General features: G+C 30.9%; 1 long non-coding RNA gene across 1 annotated transcript in view; it reads left to right on the top strand.

The window, feature by feature from the left end:
- LOC142331230 (uncharacterized) overlaps window positions 1–23,627 on the top strand; it is a 226,045-nt gene that overhangs the window by 111,870 nt on the left and 90,548 nt on the right. Inside the window, exon 4 of the long non-coding RNA XR_012757925.1 lies at window positions 20,599–20,759. This is a non-coding gene — a long non-coding RNA (uncharacterized LOC142331230). The remainder of the gene's footprint in view (window positions 1–20,598; window positions 20,760–23,627) is intronic.

Genomic DNA, 23,627 nt, shown 5'->3' with positions numbered 1-23,627 from the left:
TACAATAAGCGGTGTTTTTTCCAATATTCTAGGAGGATGGTTTTTAACCTGCACTTCTGATCGGTCTCCGGCCATAATTTGATTTATGTCTTCCGTATAATACGGATCGAGCCGGGCCTCGTTCCAAATATTTATACGAAGGGCCAGATCGCCCATAAACTGATAATAAAGCAAGGTTTAGGAAAAACGAAGCGTGCGAATGAAAGAAATAATTTCTGCCAGAATTTTCCGGGGGGGGGGGGCGTGTACGTACAATGTATTGCACTTATTATACTGCTTGTCGCTTATCTTATCCAAGGTGTTTAAAAATAATTTCAATTTCATTACATTACTGTCGAATTGGAACATTAACAGGCCGACAAGGGCGTACACGCTGTCCACCGCATCGTAATATACGTTTTCGAATTCTGATTCGATCGAGCGTTGAACAGCAGTTGATTTTCTTTATACAAATACATAAAATCTAGAATAGAAAACGACTTGTATGATTTTTTTACTTTTCTTAACGCCAATTTGACAATGTTATCGGAATCGTCCAGCTCCTCTGTAACGGTCGAATCCAACCGATAAGAAGCGGTCAGCAGACGTTCCGGCGGGGAGATACTATCGTTTACAAAGAAATTAACCGGCTTCTCTGGATTTAACTTTTGGCGTTTTTGTTTTTTAACATTTCTATTGCTGACATCACCGCGTTCAGAAAGAATGATTTCATCGGACTGTCCTCCGTCAGGAATATCTTTCCCTTTGCGGTAGCAAAGTCGGTTGTATCTAGTCCATCGGATACAAATCGAATTTTAGGAGGTGAGAGCCAGTGATCGTCTCCGAGTACCAGGAGTCCGATTGACCGGCTCTCTGAAGATAGATACTGGACGAAACGGATCCGGTTTCGTGTTTGGAGCTGGCTGCACCGAACAGTGTGTCTATGTCTAATCGCCTGTTCGTAATGTTTTCGTATGCTACATCTGCAGCTTGATCTCTGGTAGCTGCAGGTGTGCAACACATGGAGGTGGATTACAGTCTGGATTACAGGCGACATGCTTGCTGACGAGCACAAATATGTCGTCGCCTGGCCTGTACTTTCTGACAAGGGTGAGCTGGTTCGAATTCCCGAAAGAATCCGCTTACATTCACCATCGCTTCATATCGCTGAACGACAATACAACAAAAACGGCTTGGATGATCCACGAGTAAGTCGCTCAATAACGTTGTACCAAGGGGTACCGGTCTGAGCGACTGACATGACATTTTGTAAATTATCTGACTGGTATCGAACGACACGTTTTTCATTCGAACCGCGTATGTGTTCTTGATTGTTCTCGATTAATCGAACGCAATTTGGAGCAGTAAGGTTATAATACTCACCAGATCCAACAGCTGGACGACCGAAACCGGTTCGGTCTTCCTTCGTTTGGCTTCGGCGGCTGTCGTGTGATGAGCGGCCGTGGATCGCTTGGAAGATTTGGAAGAGGTCTTCGCTTTCGTCGTCGTCGAACCTTTTTCCCTTCTTGCCGACGGGCTCCATCGGCGGTTGCAGGGCCTTCAGTCGGGCTATCTCCGTCGATCGGTCCGGATTGGAGTCGCTCAGATCTTGTCGTATCTTGTAGTATTATAACGGTCTGGAGCACGGCAGCTGGGTAGCCTCTTCGTCGTTCTGTTCGGAGATTATGTTTTCTCGTTCGCCCAGGTCGGTCAGATAGTCGACCTGGTCGCGTTCGCCGGATTCGTTGAACGTAACCCTTTTAGATGCGGTCGATTTCTTCTGATTTTCCGAACGCTTGTTTAATATATCTTCCCCGATTCTTATTTTATATATTGCGGTTTCAGTTAAAATAATTTTTAACTGCTAGCACGTACGGCGGTATATAACTGTTTCATAAGCGATATTATCTGCAGTGTACACGCCTCGCGCCGACGAACGTTTATTTATACCGAGTCGATGACGTTTGAACAGCCGGAGAGGAGTTAACATATACGGAGTGTTACATTTATTCCTGTCTCCGACTTTACACGTTCCCGTCTTGATCACCGCTTTCTCTACCATTACCCTCACCGCTATAACGAACCGGTCACTTGTTCCGAGGAAAGATCCAGCTTCAGTCCGAATGACCGAGCCGTACAGGCTAAATGTATCGGAGGTCCCGGAGATAGTGAGTGTGTGAGTGCGCGCGCACAATGTGTGCATATATTCGTATATATGTATGCGTGCGCGTGTGTGTGTGTGAATCTATTTGGCTAAACTTATGAGGATAAATTTTCATACAAAACCATTTCTGCGAACATATTCGCCTTAATAAGTATATGATCAGATCTAAATATATGTATTTTGATCTGAAAAACTGAAAACGAGGATACTTGAGGAAACAGACGAGCATTCCTTGTCTTTACAGATGAAGTAGTGCAGTATTTCAACTACCGACCCCGAGTTGACGGCAGTATTTTGTTCGACCTTTAAGATATGGAATATTGTCTGAGGTACGTTAGACTTAGAGAGTACATCCTCAGTTTTCGAGTAAAAACTCAGTATCAGGCGGATGAAAGACAAAGCGCAGGAACAAAGATGATTTTCTATCAAAACAGCAGTGTGAACATTGGCTTTAATATTAATTTTCTCTCTGTTTAGCCTCCGGGAATTACCGTTCAGGTATTACTTCAGAGGATGAATGAGGATGATATGTATGGTGGTATATGAAGTGTAGTCTTGTGCGGTTTCAGTTCGAACATTTCTGAGATGTGTGGTTAATTGAAACTCAGCCACCATCAGTTGATTTGGGAAGACGCGTTCACCACTTGACCTACCCGGTGGGTTGACTTTAATATTAACTAAACGTAACAGTGTTTACGTCACATGGTGCGTATGATAATATATCACTTTCAATGATATATTTTCAATATGTCATTGAAAATGTTAAAAAAACTTGTCGCTGGTGGAGCGACAAGTGTTTTTTCGTGCGCTTGTTTAGCAGTAAACTTATTGCCGCTCGAAACTCTAACTGCCACGTCGCTCCACCTAAAAAGTGCAAGTTTGATTGTACCTAATTTTGGATAAAATGGAAAGAGCTGAATTACAATTCGTCGCGTGATTTTATGAACGCATTAAATATCAGATATCAACTAATGTGAAAATATTTTCAAGCAGTGCGAATAAAAGAACTTAACAGACCTTCCGATTTCGTATAAATATGTTCTAATAATAAATATTCATATTTGTAAATAACTTTCTTATACGGAAATCAAAAATAATTAAAAAAAGAAGAAGAAAAAGAGAAACCCGATTAAAAATGAGTCCCCTAATAAGTAGAAACATTGTACTTGATACACTGTTTTTAATTAAAGAATACCGTTAATTAAATTTTGTATACTTTATGTTAGTAACACTTTAAATACAAGTGGTACTAGTTAAAAGTTGGTCTCTCTGAAAATAATGCTACTCGCTGTACAGCCAATCGCAATGGAGGAGATGGATGTGTAAAGATCATCTAGTCTTCTTCAGGTCCTGGCAACAGTCTAATTTAGTATTTTTTCTTCCTTCATTTTAGTCGTCGTATATTCCATTTTTTTTTAACATGAACGTAATAGTAAAACATAAAAATATAACTATTTACATATACATAATACTTTTAACGCAGCAAAGTCTAGAAAATTTACTTCTATCCGTAAAAACAATAAAAATAAAACTAAATCCGTCGGAAGAACGGGGTTTTATAAACGATTTGTAAAGATTACCTCAATTTAACATAATTAGCACAAACTAAAGTAAAATGATACTGTTTTCCTCTACATTTAAATTCTATTCGTGGGTGGTGATATCTATTTAACTGGTTAAGGTTTATCTTATCTTTGTCTCTTAATATTTAGATTTTTATGTTATCAAACCTAAATAAGTGTCGTCCGTTAGGTTGTGGTGAGTAATTTCAGTTGAAAATGGTCAGTGTTTTAGATGTTTTTAAGCTAAATTTACTTCAATTTCTATTGGATTACTTAAAAAAACAGTTATTTGTGTATATATATATATTTTTTTTTTCTAAAAACACCCGTGATAGTACTTATAATTATTTTACTGTTTATAGATCAACTAATATTTATCATTATTTCTTTTTTCATCTGTATATTTATTTTTACATATGTTTTGCTGGGTGTTTACTGAAGATTAATGTTGTTCATTAATGAAAACGAGCATTTATTTTAGAATTTAAGTTAAATATTTATAAACGATTTTAGAAGGTAATTTTTTTAACCGCATCAGATAACCAATAGCTATGTTAATCCTGAAAAATAAATATCATTCACATGGCCAAAAAATACAAACATACGTGGACAGTACTAATCGTCAAACCATTAATTACTCATCTGGATAGAGGAACATAAAACTATCTGTAAAATATCTTCAAGTATTATCCTTTCAGTCAAGCAGAAAAAATATCAAGAGATAATTTTACCATCCGCTCTTCCATGTGGTTAGAGTAATTTTATTTTCCAAATTATATTAATAATAATAATATATTTAAGCATTGTTCAGTCAGTTTCTAAGCGACTGTTATTTAATTTTTAATTCAGTTCTATTAGAGTTATTGATAGAATTACACCTGATCTCCTGATCTCTGCTACCCGATTCAAATCTATTAAAAACTACATCAAAAGAAATATATAGAAGAAAAAAAAGAATTCCAGAAGAAAAAGTTCACAGATAAAGAGAGAACTGAAATAACACCAAAACATCCACTGCAATTTGAACTAAAGGGGAATACAATCAACAAAAAGAAATCCTAATCGAAATTAAATAAACTCAAGAAAAAAAGAATCATTAAAGATAACAACAAAGAAATAGAATAAGGAATAATAATAAAAGGTATTTATATAAAAATTAGATAACTTAAAAAAATAATAACAGTAAAAATGGTTGAACCATAACAATAATGGAGGGGTGGGATTAAGTGAGGTGGGGTGGTGGGCCCCCATCTCAATTTTTTGTTAGTTTTGAAGATATTATGATGAAGGATAAAACGTAGCTGCTTCGGTTATTATTAACTGATATCGGCCAATTTCATAGTCTGAAAAAAATTTACAAAATGACCTATCTATAAACTATATATAATATACATTATAAGAAGAAAGAAGAAAGGAAATGTACCCATCTATTTTGGAAAAAGATTCATTCATCTCGTTTTTATAAATTGTGAATACCATGTAAAAAGATATTCATTGTTCCTATTAAGAGGTTACGAAGAAAATCATGGTTGGACTATCACTTTTTTGATATATTTATAAACTATCATTCAAAGTGTATTAAAATAAAAAAAACAGTGTATTAAATAAAAACAGACTACTAAATATTTCTGTAATTTCTTGTACAAAATTATATTAAAACTATGATGATGATATTAGAGTTTTCAAAATCATTAAAATATACTTAATAAATTTTTATTTTTGCAAATTTTAAAATAGTTATTGTATAAATATTTTAATATTAAGTAACTAATTAAATACAAAGTTATACTTAACCCTGACGGCTTCAAGCCTATTTCGTAAATACTAGAAGCACGTTTTTCAGAAAAAGTAGATGTTTGGTAGAAATGCCACAGAAATAACAATATACACGATAAAATTATGAAAAAAATTTAGTTTCTCAGTAACCTATGTAGATTGTGGTACTGCGATCCAAAATGTGCTACACCCTTGATTAATTATTTAAAAACTAAAATTCTACAAAAAAAAAAAAAAAAATACTAAATTTGTACTTTATTTGAAAAATATCCTTGCTATTTATATCTAATCTATCTCTGTTTATAAAAAGAAAAATTATTGTGAACAAAATAAAAAAAAATAATGGGAATGAAACTGGATTAATTTTACCCAATACGCAGAATTCCCGAAGAAATCATTCGCCAGCCGACACTCGTTAACAAAAGAATTCCCAAACCTATGTTTATATGATATAAACGTTTTATAACACGTCGTAAAATATTTGTTACATTTTTCGTGAATAACTCTTTATATATTAGTTAAAATAATAACCGGGATGTTTATTCTATCCCGGTATATAATTAGTTATATTATATATATATATATATATATATATATATATATATATATATAAATTGTGTAGGCCTGCCTACACAATTTTTTCCTTCTACCTGTCCTTCCAATATTAAAGCGACTATTCCAGGATGCCTTAATATGTGGCCTATAAGTCTGTCTCTTCTTTTAACTATATTTTTTCCAAATGCTTCTTTGTTCATCTATTTGCCGCAATACCTCTTCATTTGTCACTTTATCCATCCATCTGATTTTTAACATTCTCCTATAGCACCACATTTCAAAAGTGAAAATTTATTTAAATTATCTCAAATTTAAATTCTCTATTAGTTAATTAAAAATTCTTGTTTATTTGGAAATTAACAAATTTATTTCAAACCTTAAAAGTATATTTTCCGAGAAAAAGTTTTCTTTGTTTATTCCGTTTTTCTTAAAACCAAAGTGAAATAGAGGTCTGGGACCACTTGCGTTCATTTTTAAAAAAAAAAACCCCTAAGCGAGCACTCAACTTACCCCTCGATTTATACCCCTAGAGGGAGCTAAATGTTTCGTGAGTCGAAACTCGCTAACCAACCGTTCTCTGACTTGTTTATGTGAATGTGAATTGTTTTTTTTTTTGCCTTTTTTGCACTCTATCCGACGAACAATATTTTTTGTAGCTTTCCGTATTTCGGTTTGTTTTTTGTTAGTTACACCGCATTTTGAATCTAACACTTCAAAAGCTGATACATTGATGAATTCAAGTGGCCCACAATCCAGAGTAGTCCAGAGGGGTGTTAAGTTAGATTATCTTAGAGACCAGTTGATAATTATTAAAATTTGTCAGTTGATGAGTTATTGATAAGTTATGTGTGGTTTTCGATCCCAATCTTTTGACTAAATACATATTTCTATCAAATTACTTAAAATACAATTCTGGAATACATTTTATTCAATTTCTCATATCACACACACTCACTTTGTTTGTATGTGTGTATGTGTGTGTGAGTGAGTATATATATATATATATATATATATATATATATATATATATGTGTGTGTGTGTGTGCGCGCGCGTGTGCGTCTCTCTCTCTCTCTCTCTCTCTCTCTCTCTCTCTCTCTCTCTCTCTCTCTCTCTCTCTCTCTCTCTCTCTCTCTCTCTCTCTCTCTCTCTCTCTCTCTCTCTCTCTCTCTCTCTCTCTGTGTGTGTGTGTGTGTGTGTGTGTGTGTGTGTGTGTGTGTGTGTGTGTGTGTGTGAGAACAAACGAACATTTACATTTTTATTTTTATTTATATAGATAATTTATATTTATGCATTGTTTAGACAGTTTCTACGCAACTGTTATTTAATTTTTAATTCAGTACTATTAGAATTTCTGATAGAATTACACGTATTGAATCTCTGCTGCTCGATTGAGATTATATAAAAGCTACATCAAAAGAAATATATAAAAGAAAAAAAAGAATTCCAAAAGTTCACAGGTAAAGAGAGAATTAAATAACACCAAAAACCACTGCAATTTGAAGTAAAGGGGAATACCATCAACAATAAGAAATCCTAATCGAAATTAAATAAACTCAAGCAAAAAAGAATCGTTAAAGATAACAACAAAGAAATAGAATAAGGAATAATAATAAAAGGTATTTATATAAAAGTTAGATAACTTCAAAAAAATAATAACAGTAAACATGGTTGAACCATAACAATAATGGTGGGGTGGGATTAAGTGAGGTGGGGTGGTGGGCCCCCATCTCAATTTTTTGTTAGTTTTGAAGAACATGCCATGTAGCGGTCAATTGCATGAAGTCTGAATTAGGAAGTTGAATGACATATGGCATATTTATATATACATAATATATATTATAAGAAGAAAGAAGACAGGAATTCTTACCTATCTATTTTGGAAAAAAAATTGATTCATCTCTTTTTTATAAATTATGAATACGATGTAAAAAGATATTCATGCTACCTATTAAGAGGCCGGGACGAAATTCGTTGAATTAAATGTTTTTATGTTACGAAGAAAATCATGGTTGGACTATCACTTTTTTGATATAAATATTTATAAACTATCATTCAAAGGGTATTAACATAAAAAAAAACAGATAATGTTGATTATAAACAAATTTTATAATTTTCTGTAATTTTTTGTACGAAATTATATTAAAACTATAATGATATTAGTGTTTACAAAATCATTATTAAAATATAACCTAATAAATATTTATTTTTGCAAGTTTTAAAATAGTTATTTTATTAATTTTTTAATATTAAATGTCAAATTTAATACAGTTATATTTAAAATCAACAATCAAATTTCACCATAATTTTGACTTCAGAGTTGCCATCAAATTAAAAAAAAAAACGTAGCCAAGTGCTGATATAAAATAATATAATAAATTAAATATAATTAAATATATAATATATATATATATATATATATATATATATATATTTTATATATATATATAATTAAATATATTATATTAATCTAATATAATAATAATATTAACCTTTTAGATTTTTTAGATTAACCTAGATTAATATTAACATTTTTTTTTTAGATTAACCTTTTTTTATATTATATATAAAATATATAATATATATAATTAAATATAAAATAATTACAACAGTCTGCAACGTGATATTCGCCTACATAATATTTGATCATTCTACTGTAGAGAATGATGGTTCAAAAACTGAGCATGTCAAACTATTCTTTAAAATCATAAAATTTCATAGCATTTTTTTGTTGACATTTGGGTGCTGATCCAAATTTATTGTTTTAAGGTTATCCAAGGTGCATAAAAATTTATTTAAATCTATTTTACCATAATTTGATTCTAGTCTTCTATGTATCAAACTTTATTCTCACACTTTCTTTCTGTAGTTTTGATTCGAATTCAAAGTCAACTCTCCACTACAGACTCTCACAACAGGGCTAATTCCTAGAAGCCAGAACCTTTATTGTGAGCTAGTTATGACGATCGGCCGCTAACTTTCTCCACGAAACTGGGAAAAGACCTCTAACTGGAACGTCTGACCCGAGGCTACCGTAGAAATCATCAGCTTATAATCCATGAAATAGCACATGTATTCATCATCGGTTTATAAACCGGATTGCTATCCCTCATGGCTATCCCTCATCAGATACTAATGCGGTGTCCAAGCTTAAGGAGAATGAGATAGCAGCTTCGATGTCGACTCCGTCATGCCCGTTTGCACTCGGGTTCTGGTGAAAGCATTTTTGTGAAGTCGTAATGAACAACCAGGTCTGTCTTCTAACGGAATAGTAGAGGAAATGGAAGATAATCCTTTGATTTGAGCATGCAGTATGGAAGAATTGGCGCCGCTATTTTATTTTACATTTTCACTTTTTAATAAAAGTTGAACAAACATATTTGAATTTGTTTTATAAAGTATTTTTCGTCGATCACTTTATTATTTCAATTTTTCCGTAAAAATACCTACGTTTTTCCGTTACAGATAAACACGATTTAAAATATTTAAAAAAAATAAATAGAAGTGTGTATTAATAATTTTAAAATAAACCAATAAACCACAGAACAATTATGCACGCGCACACACATCACCACCATTGCAAAGAAGTCACATTAAACTGTTTAGAAAAAATTTTAGGAAAGAGTTATTATACTTTCATTGCACTGCTTATTTATTCTTATATAGTGTAAAAGTAATGATACATGAAAAAAGTGTAAAAAATTCAAGGGATCTAAATTTGTATATATTTCCTCCCCCACCTTTTAAATTACTCCCGATAAAAGTTGTTGGAAAAATCATTTTTTTAAATTTTACTGTAAGAAATCCAATAAAAACTTGTGTAAGATTTTTCATTTTCAAAGTCTTTTGGTTGTATTTAAAACTTCACATAAGTTTACAAAGACATGAAAGCTGATATTCACCACAAACATTTTATCGTTTTTAAATTATCTGAATCCTTATAGAAATGAAGTGAAGTTGATTAACTGCCGATTAAAATCAGCAGTTGAAGAACTTATTAGTATTTCACAAATCATTTACATCTATAAATTCAATGTGATCATTACGGGTACTTTTTATAAAATAATGAATCATTACTTTCAGAAAAAGCCATTCTCATTAGTATCCCAAGTACCTCAGAATGAATGATTAATTCCTACATACGGAATTTGAATGCTTATATATTCTTTAAAGTTTTTCGATAATTTTCTACTGGATAAACAAGTATTTAGAAACAATTAAAAAAATATTGTAAAATACATTCGTTAGATGATTAAAGATTTGAAAAAGTTTAGTACATACGAAATGACAACTGTCTACTACTACTACTACTACTACTACCTTATTATTAAGACTGTAAATTAATAATTTCAGTGCCCATGTGTGTATTCACTTTTAAAACTAACCAAATTAATGAATTATTAAGCTCACAAGAAATTGTAATTTTCCTTTTCTGCAGTAAAATATTTAGCCTTGTCTTAAGGTTTTGAGAAACAATTAAGTTTCGAAAACTACTCATTCTCCATTTCGCAAAAACTGTATGCGTATCTAAAATTTACTTAAAAGATTTTCAACGCTTCTTTTGTGTGTATGTATGTGTGTGTATGTATATATATATATATATATATATATATATATATATATATGTGTGTGTGTGTGTGTGTGTGTGTGTGTGTGTGTGAACAAACGAACATTTACATTTTTATTTATATAGATAATTTATATTTATGCATTGTTTAGACAGTTTCTAAGCAACTGTTATTTATTTTTTAATTCAGTTCTATTAGAATTTCTGATAGAATTAGACGTATTGAATCTCTGCTGCTCGCTTGAGATCATATTAAAGCTACATCAAAAGAAATATATAGAAGAAAAAAACACAGATAAAGAAAGAATTGAAATAACACCAATAAAACCACTGCAATTTGATAAAGGAATAAATAAATAATTTTATAAAGGAATACCATCAACAAAAAAAATCTTAATCGAAATTAAATAAACTCAAGAAAAACTAGAATCATTAAAGATAACAACAAAGAAATAGAATAAGGAATAATAATAAAAGGTATTTATATAAAAGTTAGATAACTTAAAAAAATAATAAGAGTAAACATGGTTGAACCATAACAATAATGGAGGGGTGGGATTAAGTGAGGTGGGGTGGTGGGCCCCCATCTCAATTTTTTGTTAGTTTTGAAGATATTAGGATGAAGGATAAAACGAATCGCTTCGGTTATAATTCAGACTTTATAAAGTTGACCGATATATGGCATGTTTTAATTTATAATATGACATATTTATTGACTATATGTAATATTTATTATAAGAAGAAAGAAGAAAGGAATTTTTATCCATCTAATTTGGAAAAAAATTGATTCATCTTGTTTTTATAAATTATTAATACGGTGTAAAAGTGTATGAATTGCTACCTATTACGAGGCCGGGACGAAAGGCGTTGAATTAAATGCTTTTATGTTACGAAGAAAATAACGGTTGAACTATCACTTTTGTGACGTAAATATTTATAAAGTAAACTATCATTCAAAATGTAACAGTTAATGTTGATTACAAGCGACTATTATTTCTGTAATTCCTTGTACGATATTATATTAAAACCGTTATAATGATTAATGTATACAAAGTCATAAAAATACGCTTAATAAATTTTTCGTATTTTTGTAAATTTTAAAATAGTTTTTTTATTTTATAAATATTTTCAAATAAAAAATAATAACACTACCGACTGTTGATATCAAAAGTAATATTAAACATAAGCAACAGTTTACAACGTGATATTCACCTACATAATATTTCATCATTCCATTGTACAGTGGTGGTTTATGAATTGAGCGTGTCAAACTATTCTATATCATAAAATTTTGCCTAAATTGATTTAACGTTTTCATGAAAATAATTAAATTTTTTTGTGTGCCGATTCAAATTTATGGAAGGTTGTCAAGATGCATAATAATTTATTTAAATCTACTTTACCATAATTATTTAAACGGTCTTCTCAGTTTCTGAGGATCTCCACTAACAGACATCCTAAGAGGGCTAATTCCTAGAATCCAGAACCATTATTGAGGGCAAATTACGCCAACAGACTTCTAACGTTCTCTAGGTAACTGGGAAAATGTTATATTGCCATTACTCTGGCAACAGATTATTAGAAGTCATCGGCTTATAATCTATGTAATAACGCATGACTTCATCCAAGGTTAGAAAAATGATCCGGGTTGCTATTTCCTCACGGCCACTGCAAATCAAGAAAGGCTGATTGCTGAGCAAGACTGCCAGATGCAAAGGGCTAATGTGGTGTCCAAGATTAAGTAAGGGGAGTGAGGTAGCAGCTTCGATCTAACAGCCGTCATGCCTGTTTGCCCTCAGGCTGTGCTGAAAGCATCACACACACACACACACACACACACATATATATATATATATATATATATATACACGCACACACACACACACTATAATGAAGCCGTAATGAACAACCTCGTCTGTAGAGGAAATGTAAGGTTGTCCGCTGATTTGACATGCAGCATCCAAGTGCAGAACATTTCCTTGAACTTTATCTTAAGTCTCTTCATTTTTATATGAAATTTCTACGTTAGTCGATGGTCGAGGTTTATACTTAAGTACCTCACACATTGCAGAATTACGACATCATAAAGATGCACCCACGGGCAGGTCACCTTTCTTTATTGTGAATATCACACGGTTAGATTTAGCTTGGTTAACGCCAATCCATGTACTCGATCATCTATTGCATTGATTCTCAAACTTTTTCGTCCACCGCCCACATCGAGAATCAATAATTTTCTATCGCTCCTAAAATATTTAAACTTACCATCTGTTAAAAATAATAATTGCAATTGCCGTTTTTAAAATTCGCTGTTAAAAAAAGCAATTGCAGTTATTATTTTTCAGGCAAATCCTGTTTCTGAGTTGAAACTTACATTTTAAATGAGAACAATTTCTCGCTAATTTTTTTTATTTAAATTTGATGATTTTTCAAATCTGATGTATACTGTCAGTAAAAAGAGTATTCAAGTTTTATATTTTTTTATTCGTCTTTCTAAGCTTCTTGGCTGCAATGGTAAACTAGTTTTTATCATAAAATGCAGGTGTCCCTTTAATTTTTTTGTACTAATGTTGTAGGTATTTAATTTTATTTTGAAATATCAGGAAAATATAATTTTTGTCACCTTCCTAGACCGCCTGAACGCCCCCAATTTTCTGTGAGCCTTATACCGTCCCCCCTGTGAAGGCCTCCAGCGCCCACAAGGGGGCGTTATCTCCCACTTTGAGAACGAATGATTTTATTTAATGATTTTTTAACTCGGATTGTAGATTATTTGATGCTATAGTTCGGTTGGAATTAACCACGAGAACAGCCGAATCACACGCGCGCGCGTGTGCGTAAATTTTAAAATTTGAATTTAATATTAGTACAGTGATGATCACAATAGAAAACTATACAAAAACTTATATTTTGGACGAAAGCAGTACTTACTTTCCTTTTATTAAATATCTTAGTTCAATAGCCGGGAAAATAAATAAATAATTAGTTTGCATTTTTTGAGACCTACAAACCTAGTAATATTAGGTTATGGAGTTTCATATTTATAAAAGAAAACTTCCATATTTGCTAGTTCCTAAGAACGCGATTAAAAGTAAATTAAAAATTCAAATAATATTAATAATATCCATTTTTTAACTTCATTGTGTTTTTAATAATAATAAAAATATTATTATTTTTTTTAACGCTTTTATTTATAGTCGCATAAACGATTAATGTAATTAGCGACTTATCAGTGTAATGTAACTGTACCGGTAAAATTTCAGTCTTGAACAAACTCAAGTAGACTACTCGTGAGACGTGTGGTTAATTGAAACCCGACCACCAAATAACACCGGTATCCACCATCTAATATTCAAATCCGATTAAAATTAACTACCTTTATTAGGATTTGAACCTGAGAACTTGGACTTTGAAATCATCTGATTTACAATGACGAATTTAGCACTAGACCAACCCGGTGGCTTAATTATATTATTATTTATTTATGTTTTGTTTAACAGATATATTAATTTGATGAATATAAAGATCGGTAAAATATAGTATTACAAAAAAGACGATCCTATTAATTGTTTTTTTTTAATCGACAACGAAATAGATTTAAATTAAAATAATAACAGTTTTATTTTACAATAAATTAAATTTAATCGTTCTCTAATTATTCTGTCACTGCTACAATAGGATAACTTAAGGGTAAGGGTATTTTGCAGATATTGCTATAGGATAAGTTAGCATTTACATTTTCCTTTTAATCCGGTCCCGGTCGCACACACCAGAGAGAGAGAGAGAGAGAGAGAGTGAGAGAGAATTAGTCCCGTTGATAATTTAACTTCAGCTTAAGCTAAACAAACTTAAACTTAGCTAACTATACAAACATTGTGCTATTTTAAAGCGTGTATATATATATATTTGTATATATATCGCTATATGGTTATAATCGTTCACGTTCTTTATATACATAAATTTGTACACTAGTACATACACGTCTAATAAATAATGTTGAATGAAGTTACATAACGTTTATATAGTCATTATTTTTCTAATCATTACGTTAAAATGAAGCCGTTGTACGGGTATTTAAAAGAAAAAAATTAATGAAACGAAAAAATTTATATTTCGCCCTTTTAAAAAAATAAATTTTAGATTTGTGTTATCGCTTTTATGTTTCAAAATTTACTAGTATTTCTTATTAAAAATAAAATAAAATCTTTTGTTAAAAATTAAATTTGTTTTAAATAAATATATTTAAATATCTACGCATAGTGGTGTTTATTACTTCTTTGTACGAAGTAAAAAAAAAATTCGGTTTTCAGATTTCAATAACCATTTCGACCTTCTCTGAATCCACTTCGACTAGTTTCGGCGCGACGTCTGTACGTACTAATAGTACGTATTAGCCGGCCTCCGTGGCGCGAGTGGTAGCGTCTCGCCCTCTCATCCAGAGGTCCCGGGTTCAAATCCCGGTTAGGCATGGCATTTTCACACACGCTACAAATCATTCATCTCATCCTCTAAAGCAATACTTCACGGTGGTCCCGAAGGTTAAAAAAAAAAATAATAATAAAAAATAAAAGTGAAGGCAAATGACGTGGTGGACATATTAACCGACCTTCAAGGTTACCTGATTTAATACCTTTAAATTACAGTCTGTGGGAACACTTGAAATTATTAGTATAAGAACAAAAGTGAAATACACGAGAAGAATTAATAATGAAATTTTTCAGCGGTTGTACAACTACTGCAAAAAACAACTTTATTGAAATAATGAAGGAAAGTTACCGAAAACATTGTTCGTCGGGCAGACGTATTCACTGTGGAGAAGGTCATTTTCAACAGTTTATTTTATTGTTTGTGCTTGTATTTGTTAATTCTGTAATATATTTAATTCTTTTGTAATAATGAAAATTTTGTTTCGTTTAATATCAAATTAACATCTGTCTTATTTTGATATGTTTCGTTTTAAAAAAAAATTCGAAATTCTTATATTTATATTTCGTTTCTCGTGACTTTTTCGTACCCTTTTATTCATAATAAAATTCTCTACAAGTTTTGTTTAAATCTTTTGTGTTATCACCTATTTAACAAAGTTATTTTATGCCAAACGTAAAAGAGTGTGTTTTTCGACATCAATCTTTTGTGTTTTACTTCAGATTTCTTAAAAATTACTAAAAATCCAATTCTGGGAATTACTTTATCCTTTTTTTCCGATCGTATTTTATATAAAACGAACTACATTGTTTCCGTAATTTGTGTCCCAAGAATTTGTCTGGCTTAATTTTACCTAATGCGCATAAATCAAGAGAGAAATTTTTAACCGGCCGACACATGTTAACAAAGAATTTCCGAACCTAAGTTTATATGATTTTTTTTCTTCATTTTTATCAGAGCATGTCCTTAATTTTTCCGCTTAGCCTCCGGAACTACCGTAAGGTATTATTTCAGAGCACGAATGAGGATGATATGTATGAATATAAATAAAGTGTAGTCTTGTACGGTTTTAGATCGACCGTTCCTGAAACGTGTGGTTAATTGAAACCCGACCGCTAAATAAGACCGTATCCACATTTTAGTATTCAAATCCGTATAAAAATAACTGCCTTTACTAGGATTTGAATCTTAGTAGAACTCTCAACTTCGAAATCAACCGAATCGTGATAACGAGTTAACCATTAGACTAGATCGCTGGGCTGAAGAAGAACATGTCCCGAAAATTTGTTCGTACTTCGTGAATCATTTTGTATAATGCGTAATAAAAACGGGGTTTTTAATTGCGGTTTAAAATTCGATCAGAATTGTTGTTTTATTGTATAAAAAAAGGTGATTATAAAACATCTTAATTTTTTTTTTTGTCTTAATTAATTAGTTTTTTTTAAATACAGATAAGATAACTGAATTATTATATATAATGTGGTAGGCGTGTTTTGGCAAAAATAAAATTTAGATTTTTTACTGGAGCATTCTATCGAAACGTTTTTCTTATAAAGGTTGAAACCCTTTTTATCAGGATAACAAATTGCCCAAATCTTGTTTAATATTCATTCCCACCCTCAAATTTGACTTGTAATTGATTTTTTTTCGGTTTTAGCCATTTCTTGTTGCAAGAAAGTAGTTAATGGAAAAAGTTTTACAAGAATATTTTCTACATCGATGGACCATTAAATGATTATAACAATCTTTCCCTCATTACAGCTCTATAATCTGGGACAACAAAAACTCGTTTTTTGGAATTTTTGAAATATTTAATGGCTCATTATATAATACACGTTATGTTTAAAGTGTGAAAGACTGATATTTCAATATCCTCAAAGCCTCGTTTATTTACAAAAAATAAAAAATAAATACGCATAACATTTTCAACTCCTTTCTAAAACATCTAATTTGAATTTAATTTAAAATTGTGGCCGATTCTTTTAATTTTTTCAATATTTTTGAAGCGATTTTTAAAAACCATTATTATTGCTACTTAGGGGCTATTTTTTTAATATTAATTTTACTCGGTTACTCCATCGGAGTAATAATTCCCAAAGTAATTTTTTTTGCGATTCCGAATTATTTTTAAAACATTAAATGCAAAGATTTATTTTTAAAACAAAATCAGTGATAAAATAAGAATCTTTTAAAGCCGGGCTTTTGATTGTTAAAAATAAACAAAATATTTTTTGAGGATTTCGATTTTAATTTATTTAATGCTAATTTTAAAGCGCATAAGAGTCATTAAAATAGTCTCTTTAAATTGGAGCCCCGAAGTTCTGTCGGGGGGGGGGGGGGCGACTAACGTAGCCGGGAACATGGAGTACTTTACCAGCTTTTTTTTTGTAGTTATAATAACTAAAATATTCTATGATAAAACTTCTTAAAATACATCATTTTTATGCGGTTTCTTTAAAGTCTTTTATATATTAATTCTGTTTCTTAAATTTAGTTAATTATGAACAATATATGGTTATATTTTAATCAATCGTCAATTAATTTTGTGAATTATAAGGTTAAAAAAAACTCCACGTTAACAAAATAGTAATACAGAAATTCGATTGGAACTAAAATCGGAGAAAGGATATTTTAACGTAGCTAATTCGTTTAATATCGTTTAGAAAAAAAATCATAAAGAAAAAGATCGTGGTCGATGTAAAATATTAAGCCTATTGTTTTGTATTCTACAATGTTATTTTAGCCACGGAGGTTAGTTTACAATCAAACTGAACGGGCAGGCCGATATGATAGAATCATAATTGATTGATCTGTAATCTGGTCTCTGCCAGGGAATGGAATGGAATGCAAAGTTGGCAGGAGTCTATTACTCCCTACTTTATCGCAGAGCCTGGACAGAGTCCCTTGCTGCTGGATCTTTCTAATCGGGCTTGTTTTTTTTAAAAGGTTATTTTTAATCCCGGATCTAATTTTTCAATTTTTGTCTATTATTAATTTAGTGAATTTAAGACGGATTTAATTGCATTCCAATCCGTTGTTGAACCAGCGTTATCAAACCCATTGCATGGGCCGACCGCGGAAGGCTAGGCTTATAAAGCCTATCTTCCCGACGTAATTCCCCTTCAGACCGTCCACTGAAGTCCTTTCGGTGCTAACTCTTTAATAGGCTAGCAGGAATACGCCACAACGGGACACTAGCTAAAAAGGAGGGAGCAATGCGTCCCCTTTTCCGGAGGAGTCGCTATTGCTGGGTTATTTGTCTTAATGTAAGTTTTAAATTAGGAGAGGTTGTGTAGAAGCTCTTCATCCGCTTCTGGTATGGCTGCCCTTCAGGACGCATCTCTGCTGGGCTCTGTTCCGGACTCCAGTCCGTGATGTTGAGGCGAGTGGTTGGTCTTCCTTCTTCTTCATCTTCTCCCTCTTCTTCTCCCGAAGACCTCTTCGTTCTCGGTCTCTGCCAGAGGTTTTACTTTTTTTTTTATACTTGCCCAGAGGTCATTAAGGGCATAACAATGATGGCCGACTACCATTCTCTCCTCACTATATAGGGTAGCCTTACAAAAACATAAAGGATTAATACTATGTAACCAACTAACAGGGCTGCCAACCTCTCCAACCTAAAAACAATATGCTTTCTCTTTCTATCCATGTATATATATATATATATATATGTGCGTGTGTGTGTGTGTGTGTGTGTGTGCAGATCCACTTTATACATGCAAGTATAATTTACCCCATATAGGATTTCTCATTCATGACTACGTCCTCTGATTCTTTTGTAAAAGTAGCCATTTTGTTATTTTCCATACAAAAAAAAAAAAATTTTTTTGTTATTTTAATTTCTAACGTATCTGGTGATCGCATGAAACCGATAATTACTATACAGTACAGTATAAATATGTGTGCTTTGTAAAACTGGTCAAGTAGAAAGATTTAAACAAAACGAAATTTTTTTTCATTAACAAAATTTCATAACTTAATTTTCCTCAAAAAGCGGAAATGTTAGTTTAAGTAGATTTTATTGTATTTTTTAAAACGTTTAGAATATTTTTCACTTTATTTCTATTTAAAATATGAGAGGAAATGCTGCCCTTTTAAAAATGAGCCATTTCATTAAAATATTTTAATAATAATTATAATATTTACCAAATATAAAAATTGTTTTTTTCATTAAATTTTTTTTTTTTTCTATGAAGGCTCCTACAGCTTCTGTATATAAGGCAATTTGTTGGTGAAATTTTGGGTCAATATCTAACAAGGATAGATAGTTTTTGGGGTGTGCTTAATATTTAATACTTTTAATAATACCAATTAGACTTAACACGTTTGACTTAAATTCATTGTCTTCCTCTTGATACAAATAAAGTTAATTTTTTTTTTTTTTTACAATTTCCATCAAACAATTATTTTGCGATTTCAATATCAAATTGAAATGCGATTTCAATTTGATAACCTTCAGGTAAAAAACGGTTTTTCATGATTTGTTTGTAATAAATTTCACTGAAATATTTTAGAGCGACATTAATTAAATCTAAAAAACTTATAATGAAATTGTAAACCGTACGGTAAGAGTCTCGCAGATATCATTTCTTCCCCCAAAAATTTAACAAAATTTTACTGATATCAAAAAAGGTTAAGAAACTACATTTCTATTGTCAAATTTGTTTTTGATTTAGTATTTTGTTTAAAAAAAATACACGGTAAATATACTTAATAGACAATAGATAAACTATAAGAAATAATAAAACACGTTTAAGTGTTTCATATAATAAGCAAAAAATAGAAAAAAAGTATTACAATACTGTTACCGGCCACATTTCATTTATTAAACAACAAATACGATAATAGATGATAAAATGGTGATTGCAAATTTACAATTGTCAAATTTAACCGAAATTGTGGTAATGACTTTACTACCCCTGCTAATTATATAATTACTGCGAGACTTATCGTACGGTTTACAATTTCATTATAATTTTTTTGAATTTTGTTAGATTATTCTTTTATTTTATTTTTTTGTAAATTACTTATGGATTTATTATTAAAAATTATTGCCTTTCTAGAACAACTAAATATACATTTTTTTGAATTTTTCGGCCTCTTTTTGTTGATAGTCATATCATTTACTTCATACCATATTTTTCCTTTTTTAATAAGACTGGTATAATCATCGCAAATCGAAGATCCGTGATGTAATATTGCACTTATTAACGCTCGATTTTTATCGTATCCGTGGACACACTTTTTATATTATTATTAAATGAACTTTGTTTTATTTCTAAATCGATTAATTCAAATAGTTCTAATTGTAGAATAAAAATTTAACCGATGGAATTTATTTCTATTTTATGTAACAAATTTTTGTTGCCACATTTGCCACACATTCCTACCGTTCGTGATTTTAGTGTTTTATTACCAGCTATAATCTGTTGTAAACTAACCTTTTACTTTATTTTTTAATGAAATATGGGAATTAAAAAAATTGTTTCATCTTCAGTAGTTTCATTTACATAAGAGCATATACTATTAAAATAAGATGTAGTATATTTTATTTTGAATTTTATTATTTCAGGTACATTATCGATCGAGTTTTATTGTACGCTATCTAGTACTATCAAGTACTGCTATTTAGCGGCGCGATTCGGAAACCGACCTTTTTGAGGAAAAAGTGAGATATTCGAGTCCCACGGTTCATCAAACGGAAGAAAAAAACATTGTCTAACAAAATTCCAGGTATTTTTAAAAACTATTCTTTATTACAAAACTAACTGAAGTGAAATCTAAAGTTTCCATGTTTATTCTTTAATTTTTTTTCAATTTTCATTTCGATTTTAGGTTAGGTCATGTTTAGAACTGTGAACGTAGTTTGTTGACTTCGCCGTGCCCTCCAGTTTTCTGCGGGTTCTTACCGGCAAAGTTTGAAAGAACTTCTTGATAAACATTGAAGCGATTTATATCGGAAAATATTATCTGAAATTTGTCCAAGAATTTTAGTGCGATACTTGAAAGCATATGTTTTCATGTTTTTAATCCGATATGTGATTATGCAAATTACCTGTAGGAACATAGGATAATAAAATAAAATGAAAATTATGACATATTAATATTATTATTTTAAGATTTAGCGGCCACTACCCTTCTCAGAATAATTAACTGGAGAACTATAAGGTTTATAGAAACGTGAGCGCAATTTTATTTTACGTGAACTAACAGTATTCTTATCATGTAGTCTCCTGAGAACCTACTCGGAGAGGGGGTTATGAAAGAGGTATGTTATTTAAACTGAACCGTTGAACATAATGTGATACTTATTCATCACTATATGAATATTAATTCGGTTTTATTTAGCACAATTTGTCTCTTTAATGTTAACAAGTATGATCAAATTAATTCTATCATGTAAGTAAAATATATTCTCTCTGAATTAAACATTTTGAACGCGGTTCAAACATTTTGTAAACAAAGAAAAAAAACAAAAAAGGATTTACCAAAATAAAATTTAGTCGGCTTAATTAATTTAATAATCCTTTATTTAATTTGAATGAATAAAAATTAATATATTTCTGTGTTTTTTAAAGAAATTTTTAAATTTTAACAAAATATGATTGTTTTACTTTCGCGGCAACACAGTTCTAAAGGTATGCTGCAAGAAGGAAAAAGTACGGTTATCAGTCAAACAATTTTTTTTATTTCTTGACGTTTCATCACCTAGGGACCCTAAAAAAAGCGGGGGGATAATATTTGTACGTACGTATGTACGTGTATTAGCGTGTTTGAAGCTTAATAATACTCGACTGGTAAAACAGATTTTGATGAAACTGTTGAGAGGTTTGTGTCTGTGTATATAAGCCAATTTGTTATTAAAATTTTAGGGTCAATACCTACCAGGTGATAGGTAGTTTTTAGGATAAATTTTCTCAAAATTTTGCAAATATAACCCCGCTTTATATTAAGCTCATTACATACTTTCATGCTTATATTACCGTATTTTTAAAAAAAACTTTTCCCAAAAATTTTACCCCGTTTCCCAAAACTCGAAAAAGCTATCTTTTTATTTATCGCATATTTTTTAACAGAATTTTTTTGTCTCCCTAGGCGTAGTAATATTGGCGGCCTCCGTGGCGGAAGTGGTAACGTCTCGGCCTTTCATCCGGAGGTCTCGGGTTTGAATTCCGGTCAAGTATGGCACTTTCACATACGCTAAAAATTATTCAACTCATCCTCTGATAGAATACCTAACAGTGGTCCCGCAGGTTGAAAAAAAAAACAGGCATAGTAATAGCGGAAGTGACTCCAAAAATACAATTTCTGGGCAATATTGGAGGTAGAAACAGCCGATCAAGTTTAAAAATATCGATTTTTTTAATTAAAAAAAAATTTTTTCTTGCCTTTTTTTAACTCAAAGTATTTTTTTTCATGTTTGCCCTCAAATTTTGCATCTTTAAATTAACATACTTCCTGACATTTCCTATCGATGAAATTTAGCACTGTTACTAAAGTCGGGTGACAATACAATATTCCACCATTATCTTTGCAAACATCCTCCGTACGGGAGTAAGTGAAGGTTGGAAATTAAGGGTGCGGGTGTAATAATTTAACTCGCTTCCTGACATTGCCTGTTGATTAAATTTTACAGTTACTATGGTCGGGTGACAATAAAATATTCCACTATTACTTTTACAAACATCCCCCCCATACGGGGGTAAATTTGTCAAATGTATATAAGCGACAAAAAACGTTTTGTTAATTTACAGTTGTATTTGAATAATCAAAAACTTCACTATTTCATTACTTTGTACAGTAAATGTTTGATTGAAAATTTGTTTGATATTTTATAAATTTCAATATATGATGTTATCTTTTGAAATCCAAATTAACCTACTAATTAAACTCAAGCGATGTTTTTTATTAACTTTATTAAAGTGTAACTAAAAAGTATAAAGCAAGTCTTTAAAAATTTTGTAATATTATATATGAATAATCTAAACAACTATATAGAAAATAATTTAGATGTAAACAAGGTAAGTTCTTTCAATAATAATATTTTGTAATAAGAAAAATAGTACACGATTAAATAATGTGATTAATTACAAGAATCTTATTATCAGGAATTATGGGAATTTAATGAACTAGACGTCTTATCATTTGCACACTTTGTAAGGCTTTAAAAATAATTATTTTAATTTATTTAAATTTTTAACGTTATTAAAAGTTTAAATAAACTTTTAATTATAATATTAAAATAAATTTCATCGTAATTCATCCCTATCCTCAAAAAAGAAATCGTAGATAACTTTTTATTAGTTGCACATTTTTCAGTGGAATTTTTTTTTTTCAGTTTCTTCCATTTAAGATACTAAACTAGAATAATCAAAAACATGTTTCTCGATAAGCGATTCTGGAAATAGGGAAGCAGCAAAATTTATACTTTTTGATTTTTAAAACTCTTTTTGGTTTATTTAAACATATAATAATAATAATTTTACAATACAAATTCAACATAAATTACCCCCGTTGCAAAAAAGAAACTACAGGTAACATTTATTATGTGTCATTAGTTTTCTATTATTTAAAAATAAATAACCGACGCTAGGAAAGTAT

Source organism: Lycorma delicatula, chromosome 10 (genome assembly GCF_047948215.1).
Source record: "Lycorma delicatula isolate Av1 chromosome 10, ASM4794821v1, whole genome shotgun sequence".
Lineage (NCBI taxonomy): Eukaryota > Metazoa > Arthropoda > Insecta > Hemiptera > Fulgoridae > Lycorma > Lycorma delicatula.
This window is presented reverse-complemented; position numbering and strand designations above follow the sequence as displayed.